At 40.4% G+C, this 13,297-nt stretch overlaps 1 long non-coding RNA gene across 1 annotated transcript in view; it reads left to right on the top strand.

The window, feature by feature from the left end:
• Nucleotides 1-13,044, top strand: part of LOC308583084 — a 33,769-nt gene extending 20,725 nt beyond the window's left edge. Inside the window, exon 3 of the long non-coding RNA XR_014006040.1 lies at nt 12,777-13,044. This is a non-coding gene — a long non-coding RNA (uncharacterized lncRNA). The remainder of the gene's footprint in view (nt 1-12,776) is intronic.
• The last annotated feature ends 253 nt before the right edge of the window (nt 13,045-13,297 follow it).

The raw sequence follows: 13,297 nt of genomic DNA, 5'->3' as shown, positions 1-13,297 counted from the left end.
GAATGTAAGGAGCTCTTCCATTCATTGAATCAAGGCTTAGGATCCAAACCCATGTGTTATTTTTATCTCCTGTGGGATTTTCAGGCTGCAAGTCATTATTATATAAAATGCTGATAGGGGAAAGAGTTGAGCTAGTAATAGCCATGGACCTTTCTGTTTCCCTTTTGTGTGTATTGCAATAAAATAGCATTATTGCATCCAGGGGCACATATACCAGTGTTCAGTGCACATATACCATTTCCCACTGTGCGACAGTACATTTATAATCATGAATAAAGAAAGGACTCCACCTTGCAGTGACACCCCCCCATAAAAACTGGTTGCATAATCCACTTCTAATGTGTACAAAGCAAGCCACTGCTTTCTAACTGAGCATATAGTGTGACTGCCACAGTATATTGTATGCAGTGGTACCTTGGTTCTTGAACATAATCTGTTCCGAAAGTCCGTTTGACTTCCAAAATGTTTGAAAACCAAGGCGCAGATTCTGATTGGCGCAGGCGCCCTGGAAACAATAGCCGACAACCACATCAGACGTTTGGCTTCTGAAAAATGTTCAAAAACAGGAACACTTACTTCTGGATTTTGGCATTCGGGAGCCGAAATGTTCAAGTACCAAGGTGTTCAAGAACCAAGATTCCACTGTATTTGAAATTTCAAAGTCCTAAGTCTTTTTAAAATGAAAGATAAATAATTAAAATATTTCTAAGGACCTATAATAATACTTCTGTGCTCTCCTATAAATAAAGGAACTCTCTATATGACCTGACTGGATAAAAAGTAATGTTTACTTAGGAACTAAAGACTTGTGTGTAGTATTGATGTGATAGATGCTAACACAGTAGGAGAGTTTCTAATGCTATTCTAACGTTGAGTTCTATGACCAAAACCCGTTTTATGCCACATACTGCCCAGGGGTCTAATCCTATTATTGGTCAAGCGATAAAGTGATGAAACTCCCATTGACTTCAGCTGGAAGATCTCTGTGAAGATGGAGGGTTTGGGTTTTTTTTTTAACTCCCCGGGGAACAAAATACATATACTGAACATTTCTACCAGCTCCCTTTGATTACCATCATGAGTAGCTAGGTTCTCAATGGTAAAATATATATATATAGGCTTATTAGATTTCTGTATGTTGAAGGAGTGGTGAAGATTTTGCTATGTGAAGGCACTTCCCACAAAGATGAAGCATTGGTATTATTAAAACGAATGCAAAGGCAAATAAGACATCATAATTACCATGTTGGGAAGTAACATTTAGAAGTATTATTCAAGTTCCAGGAAAGAGTGAAGAAGGTCATGAAAAGTCATGTGAAAAACAACAAGAACGACACTTGATTATGCTCTTCTGGGGGAGAAAACAGGAGGCTCTTGAGTGTATTTGAAGCCTTGAAGTAAATTTTATTTATTTTCTCCCAATATTTCTACCCTGTTTTTCTGAGGCTTATGCCCCACTCAGTGTGGCAGACATAAATTAAAATCACAATAAAATAAATTCATAGCATAAAGTTAGACAGGTGTTTCAGAATAAGAAAAACCCAGCCCTCAACATGCCCCTATCTAAAGTGAAAGCCTGCTGGTATAGAATGGCCTTCAATGACTGACAGAAAAGGCAAGAAATGAGTTGTCTGGCTGAACTTACCTCAGAGCGCAAAGCTAGAGCTGCTATTCCTTTCTTGGCAAGCCAGAACACAGGCCAGGTAATGGGGTAATTTTAGAAGAGGCTCATAAATTTGTCATCTATCATGGATGTTTTTGTCAGAGCTCCATCTTGTTCCCATGGTTTTTTTGGTATGTGATAAGGTCTATTTAGCATGAGGTAAAGGATGGACAATTTCTAGGCTGGAGTGAATACTTTTTGCTCCTACCAGTGCTGATTACTGAACCAGAAGAAGCATTGGCCTCCTAAGACCTTCACATTCCGGCCTTGTGCATGATTTTCATTGGGACTTATTTACTCTCTATTTATCATTTTTTATTGCTTTTATATCCCACCTTTTCTCCAAACAACAAGAATAACAACACCTCATGGTTGTCCCTCTTAGCTAATCCTCAAAATAAAAATGCATCAAAACACATATAGCACAAGAAATGACAAAATAGATATTCATTGTGGATAACAGTATGTTCACCATTTCCCAAACCAGTGGTGGGAATGTGCTGGATGAAGCATAAAAGGGAGCGTGTATGCAGTCTCCTACTCTTTCCTTCCTCCATCTATAACCTAAAGGAGATCAATACAGGGGAAGTCAAATCAATATATTGCTTGTTGTGATTAGATAGTTATATTGAGTACAATAAAGTCCTTACAACTTCAACCCATGATATGTGCCCTTCGTTTGTATGTGAAAGAACTGTGCATGGCACACAAATAGCAATGGGCATTTGATAGAGGCTGGTACTCTACAGCCCAGTGTTCTTTTATGGATTATTTTTTTAAGCAAACTTCTCAGTAGTTGATGTATGAGAAAAATATCATCTGACTGACATGGGACAGAAGTGCTTGAAGTGGGTGTGTATCCAGCAAAGGCAGTTGCCCTGAAGATTCATTCCCACGGTGTTTTATGTGTGAGCACCGTTTTAAGGCAAAAAAAATAATATCCAAACCGCAGTATATTTTCCAGCATTGGTTGCATCAAACATCTCTGTTCAGATTCAGCAATCTCTTGGCAGTGCAGAAACTCTGATGTGCCTATGAAATCCCCAAAAACGAGGCTTCTTCATTTATTTCAATGGAAGGTGCAATCCTGTGTGCCTCTCCTTTTTTGTTTTGCCATCATATTTGCAAGATTTATTCCTTCCCCAGGGAAATGAATTGAGAGCTAGTTACACTGGGGTGCTCCTAAAGTCTCAGTTGGGTGTAACAATATCTGAGACATGTCTCATTGCAATGTTGAATCTGTTTCGATGGCCATCTTTACAAGAGGGGGAATCAAATACACATAAAAATGTGAAAGGATTAACAGAACCCCATTCTTCCAACTGTAGTTGTGATGAGGTATTGCTCCGTTATCTAATGCCTGCTCTAATATGCCTCCCTTTTTATTTTATGCCTTTTGTTTTGTTTTCATTACGAACTACAAAATTCCCTTGAAGTCAGGAACGCAAAATACGCCATTCGTTTTCAGAAACACCCACAAGCTAATCTGGTGGTTTCCTTAAACTGTGTAATCTATCAAACCTAAACCATCAAAGGGCTGTTTACGTGCTTCATATCTGCAAACCACAAAAACATAACCTGTGGATCAGGCCTTGTACCCATGACCCACTTGACTTCTTGACATCTCAGAGGTTAGGCATTCCAAGCACGCATAAGCAGGAAACGCCAAACTTCTTTCAGACACATCCTGGTGTGTGACTGCAATGTGAATTAGAGCTGTGTGAAAACCCTGGGAAAAAAATATGTTTTGGCATTTATGCTTATCCTTCCTTTCCTTTCCTTTCCTTTCCTTACTCTTTCTCTCTTTTAGCTAAGTTTGTGGAGCGAGAATGATTTTAATTAATCAATGGAAAAAATTAGAATACTGGAAAAATGAAGACAACCATGAATAAACTAGTGGGAGAAATCCTTCTTCTTGAGAATGAGCTCCCACTTACAAATTGCCATGAATGATGAGATATATCAAAGTTGCCTTGGGGAATTACACTGAAGTGGGATAAAATATCACCATTAAGTGGCACATCATCACTAATAGTTTAACAGCACAATCCCATGTATGTATGTCTACTCAGAAGTAAGACCAATGAATTCAATGGGACTTACTCCTGGGAAAGAGTGTATAGGATTGCAGCCTTATTAGTTTACTTAAGGGGAAAGGTTCTATGAGATTTTTGTTGATTGGAGACACAAGGGTGACCATTTCCACTAGTAAAATAAATTAGTCTTACTCTTCCTACAATAAATTTTTGCAAGGAAATGAAGCCTATTGGGTTTTTCAAACAATGGTTTTATGGGTAGCCAGAGGCAGATTAAAATATTGCACAGAAAAAAGATTAATTGTATCCCATGAATGTGAGATAAGAATAGAAAATAATACAACACACAGCATAGTCTGTTCTGCTGTTAATGACAGTCACTTAAAAGATGTCCACTGGTTGCCTAATAAGATGTGATCTAGGGAAACAGTGTGTGTTCTATCTATTGTTAATCATATTCAGAATACACTCAATGAAATGAATGGAGATGACTAATTTAGGTCGATTAATTTCAGTGAACCAACTCTGAGTAAAACTTAGTTGGTTAAAGTCAAGAGATATAGGAAGGCATACAGCTATGTTAACATACGGATCACAGAAACAGAACAACAGAACACTGTGGCTTTTTAGGGGCCCTGAGTTTGACATCACAATTTGACTTTGATTTGTCTCAATACTAAGGCCACAAATGCCCATCCCTAGGAGATACCACTGTTCTATGACTACATCATAGGAGGGCAACCAAAATGGTCAAAGGCCTGGAAACGATGCCTTATGAGGAATGGCTAAGGGAGCTGGGCATGTTTAGCCTGGAGAAGAGGAGGTTAAGGGGTGATATGATAGCCATGTTCAAAGATATAAAAGGATGCCACATAGAGGAGGGAGAAAGGTTGTTTTCTGCTGCTCCAGAGAAGCGGACACGGAGCAATGGATCCAAACTACAAGAAAGAAGATTCCACCTAAACATTAGGAAGAACTTCCTGACAGTAAGAGCTGTTCGACAGTGGAATTTGCTGCCAAGGAGTGTGGTGGAGTCTCCTTCTTTGGAGGTCTTTAAGCAGAGGCTTGACAACCATATGTCAGGAGTGCTCTGATGGTGTTTCCTGCTTGGCAGGGGGTTGGACTTGATGGCCCTTGTGGTCTCTTCCAACTCTATGATTCTATGATTCTATTCTATGATTCTATGATTCTACATCATGGCTTATTATTCACCTGACAAACCTTCAGATGTGACTTGAAACTTTTCAGTTAGGGCAAAATGCATTTGAAATTAGATGTTGAATTTGGAGAACTGGGGACCTTCTATAAATTCTAGCTTTAAGCCTCTTGTCTTTTGATTTATTTATATACTAGTTTATTTATTTTTTAATTACTCTTATTTGCCCTTAAATCCAACTGATCACATCAGGACTTTCTTCCGAATGGGATCAAGCAGCAAGTGTAATCAAGTTTGTTGGTAACATGCAAATTGCGGTTAGGCATTTCTTACTCCTGCTATTAGGGCTATTTTATTTACTCAGTGTAGGGTGTTACATATAGTATCCAAACCACATCCCTTTGAGTGAGGTCACCCTTTAGCTGACTTGTTTACTTCTCCACAAATATGATTAGCATACTCTTTATCAGCACTTTTATCTTCTGATTCTAAAATAAAATGTTTTGGCGTTGACATACTGGTTTTCTAAACACAGAAGGCAATGCATATTAATGTTTGCTTTATAAATAGATTTCAAACTTGAAGTCCACTCTTATAGCATCAGAGTTTATCTATACTACCAGTAAAATCCCCACCCTGAGACTAAACCACTTCAGCATGCAAAGAAGGTTTGTTTGTTTAAAGAAATGCTTCCCCTGTGGGAAATTCCTTGCATGTGGAAATCTAGTATGTCAGGAAGACATCTAGAATAGATTGCTCTGCATCCCACATGCTATGTTTCTACAGCAAGGATTTTTTTTTATTTATTTTTGTAAATGCAGGAATAATCAACCATGCAGGCATTAACCTGGACTGCTAATGTAGCCCTGGCTCAGTGCAGTTCTACCTGTGCTTTCTCTGAGCACTACGTGGTCTTGTATACATCATTATCACTTAGCTTCAGCCCCATGTGGAAATTTGCGAAAGAGGAACAGTTTTGCCTGGCGCCTAAAGGTGTATAATGAAGGCGCCAGGCAAACCTCCCTGATGAGAGCATTCCACAAACAGGGAGCTGTTTCTTTTCCAACTGATAGTCTGTGACTATTGAGTATCCTCAGACCTCACTGGGCTGCTGTTGTTTTATCTTCTTTGTTCTATTGGGTGTCTTTTTAAAAAAGTACTTCCAAAATGGGGTTCACCCAAGAACACTGTTATCTCTCTCTTGTTCCTCAATGGTCCTGCTTTGGCTACAATCCTGTCAACAGCACATGAGCTTTCTATTAGAGGGAGAGAATAGTGATTCATGTAATGACAAATGAACCTGGATGTGATCCTTTGCATGATTTGCATATGGTGAAAGTGATATAGCACTTATTATTCTGAGGATGTATGCTGTTTACAATATTTAACTCCCACATTTTTTCATGTGGTCTTATATCAGAAAGAAATGACAGGAGCTTCCATTCTACATCTTTTTGGCCTATGTCAGTTGACCAGTAGCAGCCATGGTTCAGAACTTGGCTCTGAGCTGTGCTCACACAGAGTTTACCAGATGGAAAGCTCTCCTAATTAGTTAAGTCTGCTTTAGTGTCCAAACAGAAGCTGGCAGGCATGACAGCTGCAAATACTTTCTCTTGCAACAGACAAGCTCCCATGCATCAGTAAGAATTAAATTCCTGTTTAAATAATCAGCAAATTAGATTAACTGACAAACAAATTAAAACAAACAACCTGAAGCCAAGCCTTTCTGTCCTACAAAGAAATGGAAAGTTCTGCAGTTTATCTCACATTGGAACTACTGAGGTGTTTGTTGTCACCTTGTACACACATAATGTTTCTGAAGCCTTAGCATCAGGATGGCCTGTGGACAAGGTGACTTGCATGAGCTATGCCCATTTCCCATCTTCACCTTGCAGAACTGTGGGGATGGAATTGGTGCAACAGGCAAAATACAACACACCGGATTCTCCTCGGATTTCCCGGTGGCCCAAATTTAATTTTCACAGCTTAATCCAACTATTCATAGGCAGCACATTCCCAGAGACCCAGGGTTGTTCCAAGACATTTTGCTGCTTGAGATGAAGGAAAAGTTGACACCCACTCATTCCATGTTCAGAAGCCAAACTTACTAGCAGTTGGACCATACTTCAGTACTGGGAATGGGACAGTGGGCAATATGCAGTGAATGCATCCCGACAGTACAAGGATTTTCACTTGTGCAACAAGACTTTCTCCACTTCTCTGCACCCTGCACACTCTCCAAATCTGCTCTAGAGGGTTGGGGGAACCCCTAGAGCTGATTTTGGGGGTGCACAGGGGAAGGAGAAGGGGAGAACATTCCATTGCACAAGCAGAAGTCCTACACTAGAGAATACCTGGTGTTCTCCACCTCACATGGGGGTAGCCAGCAAGCTTAGGGGGCTTCAACAAAGATGAACATCCTGCAACAGAGGGGAATGGTGGCGGTGGCTTTCAGAAGAAATGGTGGGACACTGTCACTTTTCAAAGGTGGGTTAGTGGTTTATGATAAATCAGCCAACCCGAGCTTAATTCAGGATTTGCTCACATTTTTACATTTAAATTTGATTATGTATTTGGTGGTTTTATATTTTGATTTTATGCTATGAACCGCCCTGAGACTTGCGGGTATAGGGCGGTATATAAATTCAATAAACAATAATAATAACAGAATGAAATTCCATTCAGACCAACTGTCCCAAGTAAAAATTGGAAATGACAAGAACAAGAATAAAAATAGAGGGGGAAGCCTAGCATATATATATTCTATCTTTTACATCTGTCAAATGCTATAAAATGGCACCTACATGGAGCAGGAAGGAATTAAAATAAGATATTGATTCCACTGAGAGACTATGGCTGCATTCCTATACACACTTACTAGTGAGTGAGGCTCATTGAAGTTAATGGGACATCTGAGTAAACCTGCTGCAAACTACATTATGAAGAAAGGACCATGTGTTTTGGAATCTTAGCTGCCATATTTGGACTTCTGAAACTATGCACCCTTCCCTTGGAGTAAGCATCTTTTAACACAATGGAACTTAATAAGAGTGCACTTTTTGGTTTATGTGTCTTAATTTATGGGACCAACACGGCTACTAAAACATTAGTAATTCATTTTAATTCAGAAAGAAAGAAAGAAATCCGTTCCCAAAATGACTGGTGTACAGAGAGAATACTATTCTTCACTCCGATCTGTGGAGTTTAAGGTATCTTCAATAGCAAAATGCAAAAGCAATATCGAAAACTTGACAAGTTCCATATGTCTTTCTAAATGAGTCTACTTTTGGGAGGGGGTCTGCTTCCTTACTACCAGGGAAGTAGACAGCTTTAATTTTCTTAGTCTCTTGCATGAATTCCTAACCAAGCATTAAAAGCTACAATTGCAAAGTCTGAATGGCCCAGGGGGGTGGCAATATGATATGGAGTCTTTCAGCCCTAGGTCACTGGTTTGAATTTGGTCTAGGTTGGTATGGTAACCAAAATTCTTACCATATGACTGTTGAATATAGCCTTAAGTCTATTAATGAGTTGATGTTGTCTACATCCAAGCTTTCCAGCTGGCCTTGTTGACATTTTGAATGACCTTCTCACCTTTGGATATAGCCCATTCAGGTCATTGCTAAGGTACATTGATTGGGCAGTGATGGTAGCTCACATTACCTGTTTATAGGCTGCCTCAATAAACTGCCATTCAACACCCACAGCTATCTAGTTCCTTAAAATTCAAAGTACTAAGTAAGAACTGTATAGTTTATGGAATATATGAGGAACTGCAAGTTCCTCCCCTCCCCCCCAAAAAAACCCCATAATTTTCAAAATAGGCTTTGGAAAACATGTTTCTTGTGGATTAAAGACTTAGATTTTATATATTGCCAAAACAAGCTATCCAGCAGAATTATAAATAACACACAAATAGCTTTCTCTATAATTACTGTGGTCAATTATGCGAATGCCAGCAAATAGCTTTTTTCTGCAAACAAATATTTGGTTAGTGAAACTCTTCACTGGTGATTTTTAGGAGCAGACAAACTAGAACGGTAAAAGAACTAGCCCCACTCTGAACTGAAAACACAATGCATTAAATCCCACCTCAGTTAGAGCTGAGCAGCTCTGAACTACTCTCAAGGGTATATCTCGGACTTTTATGTAATATGCAGTTTTGGAAAATATAATGTTAAATTATGTCATTTGAGCAAAAACAATTTGGTGGAAATTTAAGACATCAGCCCTGTTAATCTCTAATATTTTTGCACAGTAATTTGGTGAAGTTGGCTTTGGTGTTTAGAGGCTTCGGTAACATACAATATGTTCTTAAAGGAAAAAATAAAGTCGCAAAATCCATGCATATATAATATTACAAAGAACACAGGGTTGCCACAAAAAATGGGACTAAGTTTCATCAGCAGACCTGTATTTTGTTTTTTGAAATACATAATTTTCCCTTTCATCTTTTATATGAGCTAAGCCTTCCTGGATGTGGTTATTAATTTCCTTAATATATATTTGAGCCCACATTTCAGTTTGGAAATTAATTCTTGAAGTGGATAACAGCATAAGTTCTTGCTTTAATTTACCAAGACCCATAGCGACTTGAGTCCAGAATACCATCCATCCCCTGCTTGATCACGGAGGTATCTGGGGGCAGTGGTTCCCCCATAGCTCAGATGTAGGGTTTGTATCCACCAGGAGCCATGCGGCCCAGTTTTATGGAACTCTCTTCCAGCTGAGGTCAAATAGCCCCCCTTTCAGTTAAACAACAGGCACCTACTGAAGGCTTTATTAGTATTATTCTAGCAGGCATATTAACTGAATTCTACTTTTATAATTTTAGCTGGTTTTTCTCTTCATTGTGTTAAGTTTTTTGTACAAGGCTTAGATATAGCTAAGTAAGTGTATAAATTGTATAAATAAAAATAAATAAATAAGAACAAAAGTTTAACAGAGAATTACAGACTAAAACACATTTGTAGACATCATGTTGGGGCAGAGGTGTTTACCTGACCGCCTGGCAGGTGAATCACTGCTGCTTGCTGAATGGGGATATTTTCAGACAACCACCTTTCAGGGATTTTTCAGAGACTACAGTGAAAGAAAACAAATGTGTTCATTTATTCAAAATGAAGAAAATCGGCAGTCCAGTTGTCTGGGACCATCTTTGTGACCAGTTCTGGAAACATTGCTTTCCATTTAAATTTGCATCAGTCCCCCGTAGTGACATCATCATATGGCCAAACCTGATGTCGCCACTTCACTGCAGGGTTACTCTAGGGAAGGAGAAAGAAGCCCTAACCAGAAAAAAGAAGGAGGAGGCACTGGAAACACACAGTAGTGGAGAGAGTGGGGAAAGATGACCCACTGAGGCATTCCACAAATACTGCAGGCAATATTTTGCCCCCAGTTTGTTTTTTAATTGAAAATAGAAATAGGTGAAGATTCACCATAAAGACTAGTGTGAAGAACCAGTGGTGGTCTCCACATGAACAAAGATCTTGAAAAAAACTGTCTTGGTGAAAGCTAATGGTCAATGCCAAAGTTCTGCTTTTCATTTTAACTATACAGATATGACCATGCTGACAGTTTGTTTTGTGTTTATTGAAACTTTGTGTGGGGGGGGGGCAGCATGCCATTGCAAAACCAAGCAGTGCAGCAATAAAACATTTTCCCCTTGCTAGAAGAGGAAGTAAGGGATTTGTTTTCAAGAAGTAAATTGCTTCAAAACACAAGGGAAATCCTGAAGGTTTTAGCTGTTTTAACCCAGTGGGGGAAACTGCTGTAACTTCTTATTAGGAACAGGGGTGGGGGTTTTTTTTAGCTCAGACTAACTGGCATGCCTGTCAATAAAGTATTAGCATACCAATCTCTTGTAACGTATTTTATTTACTTTTGTTATAGATTGAAGCAAGCCAGGTCCTCTCTACTATGGAAGGAAGTTTCACTTTTTATTTTATTCAGTTATAAAATGAAACAATCAGTGACCAAAAGCCCCTGGGGTGAAACAGGATTCGAGAGGACCTATCCTTCTTCCACTCCTCCTTTCTCAAACTAGATGTTGTTAATGCTACAATATCAATGTGCTCAGGGGACTGGCAAATCCGCTCCTCCCTTGGCCAGCTCCCTTAGCAAATTGAAAGTGTGTGCCAGAGAACATATCCCAGTATCCTTTAATAATACACTTGAGTAGCCAGCCAAGATGGAACAGCTTGGCCAGTTCTTCAGAGCATTCAGAGCATCACTCGGCAAATGTTGGCCTTCTTCTTCCTCCAGCATCCAACCCCTGAGGGGATAGTGGAGGCTGGTCCAGTACAGCAAATGGGGGACTGTTCCACCAACCTCAGTATGTCTTCAGAGTCCCCACCCACCTGTTTTCTGACTTATGTCCACTCCAGGCACTGGGACTGGTTGTCAGCTTATTCCTCCTCCATCTCAGCATTGCCTTGGTAGGACTCAACAAGGAGGACGATGGGAGCAAAACTAAAATAAATTGGCTCCACCTGGCATTGACTCTGTCTCCACCTATTGTTGGCCCCTCTCACTTCTATTCTACCACTCCCAATGAGCATTAGCCACCATAGTGAGGGGAGAATTACAGAAAATTGTGCAAGTGAGGATCATGGTCCAGTCTTAACCTGCCACCATCATTCTTCTGTAGCTTGCCACGAAGCTGAAAAGAGAAATAGTCAGGTCAGGTAAGTGAAGACAGAATTTATTTCCTTGTTTGAAAATGTCAGCAGTGGTAGAAGCACTTTATAGAGAGAGCTCTTCTTCTTCTCCCATCCAGGACACAGCAGCACGAACATGGCATGAGCCAATGTACCTGGAGGTCCTGATAGCGAAATAAAGTTAAGATAAAAGTAGAAGAAGCCACACATGCCATCATTGCTAAAGGCAAGGGGCACATTCCACCCTCCTGCAAGTCAGAGAAATGGGCGCCCAAATTTGCAGCCAGTGAACAGGACCATAATATTCAGGGGATCTTTGAGTGTACCCATAGTAAATGGGAAATCATATCCAGTTCTTGAATAGTATGTTGTGAATACTTACTATTGTGCACCATATGCACTGATGCCTTGCCTCCAGGAGCAGAATGAGAGTAAATCAGACCAAATATAGACAAAAATAGGCCACGGTTCCATTGATTTCAGAAGTACATGAGGTTAGCTCAGCACTGGGCAAGGTTCAATGGTTGTGCAGCCTGCCTACTGTCTGATCCTACACTCAACCTGTTTGCTGGGGCACCTTTCTGGGTGTTGCCAGCCTAACCCTACTGGGGTGCAGGCCATGCATCATGGTTTCAGCTGGAAATGTGGGCTGTGCGGCAAAAGCTCTCCCACCCAAACCAGGGCAAAGACCAAGGACTAACACAAGACCCCATGTGAGGCTCTCACTTAAGGTCCAGATCTTGCCTAGTGCCTTTTCCCACTGGAGCTGTGACAGAAATATGTATTAAATATGCCTAACAATGCAAACAGCTTTTATTGGGACAGCTTTTATTGGGTGGAAGGCAAAATCCTCACCACCAAGGGCCAATTAGGTGTGAGCTAAAATTGTTTCTGGCTCTGTCAGGCAGCAGCAACCCATGTTCTCAGCAGAAGACCTCATCTTGAGAGAGGGTGGGTGGGGAAGCCATGTTCTAAGCAAGCCTGGCCTTGCTGCCAGGACCACCTTTTATAGTTGGGGAATGCCCAGGGAAGCTTCTGAGGCCAGGCCAGCAAGGCAGATGGCCACTGCCTCCTGGGTGCTTGCCACGCATGACACCTAAAGCAGGCCAACCACAGGAGGGAGCTGCAGCAAATTGGGAGTTAAAGTGATTGTATGCAAGTACTCTTCTTTCCTCATTTACCTAACATATCTCACTCCATTATCCATTCTCTCTCTCTCTCTCTCTCTCTCTCTCTCTCTCTCTCTCTCTCTCCTACAGATGTAGATACATTTTGAATGAAGCAAATCCAGCTGTGGCAGGTGCAGACTGGCTAGTGTCTGTGTCATTACCAACTCCTCTTCTACAATGCCTGGAACAGCTATATATGTGTGTGTGCACGACACACACACACACACACACACACACACACATATTGTTAAGGTGATGAACAAACATTTACATAAATGAACATATGTGTACCATGAAATAGCCTACCTAACTCATGAAGGCAGAAGAGGCTGAATAAATCTACTGTGACTGTTCTAAATGCTGTTATCTGTCTTCATTGTTCATTCATAATAGAAATCTCGGGCTATGTATATGGAAAGGCACAGCCTTTGACTAAGACTGACATCCTATATGCACATCCCAGAAACACACTTACCCGGAAGCATGCACCATTGAACTCAGTGGGACATCCCTCTGAGTAGTCATGTATAGAGTTGCACCGCTATTTAGTCTGTGGGAATGTTTTCATTCTCCTTTGTGAAGAGTTTGCTGGGGGTCTCTCAGTACAAGTT

Source organism: Podarcis bocagei (assembly GCF_964188305.1).
Source record: "Podarcis bocagei genome assembly, chromosome: 3".
NCBI lineage: Eukaryota > Metazoa > Chordata > Lepidosauria > Squamata > Lacertidae > Podarcis > Podarcis bocagei.
The sequence above is the reverse complement of the archived record's forward strand: the minus strand, read 5'-3'. Positions and strand labels throughout refer to the sequence as shown.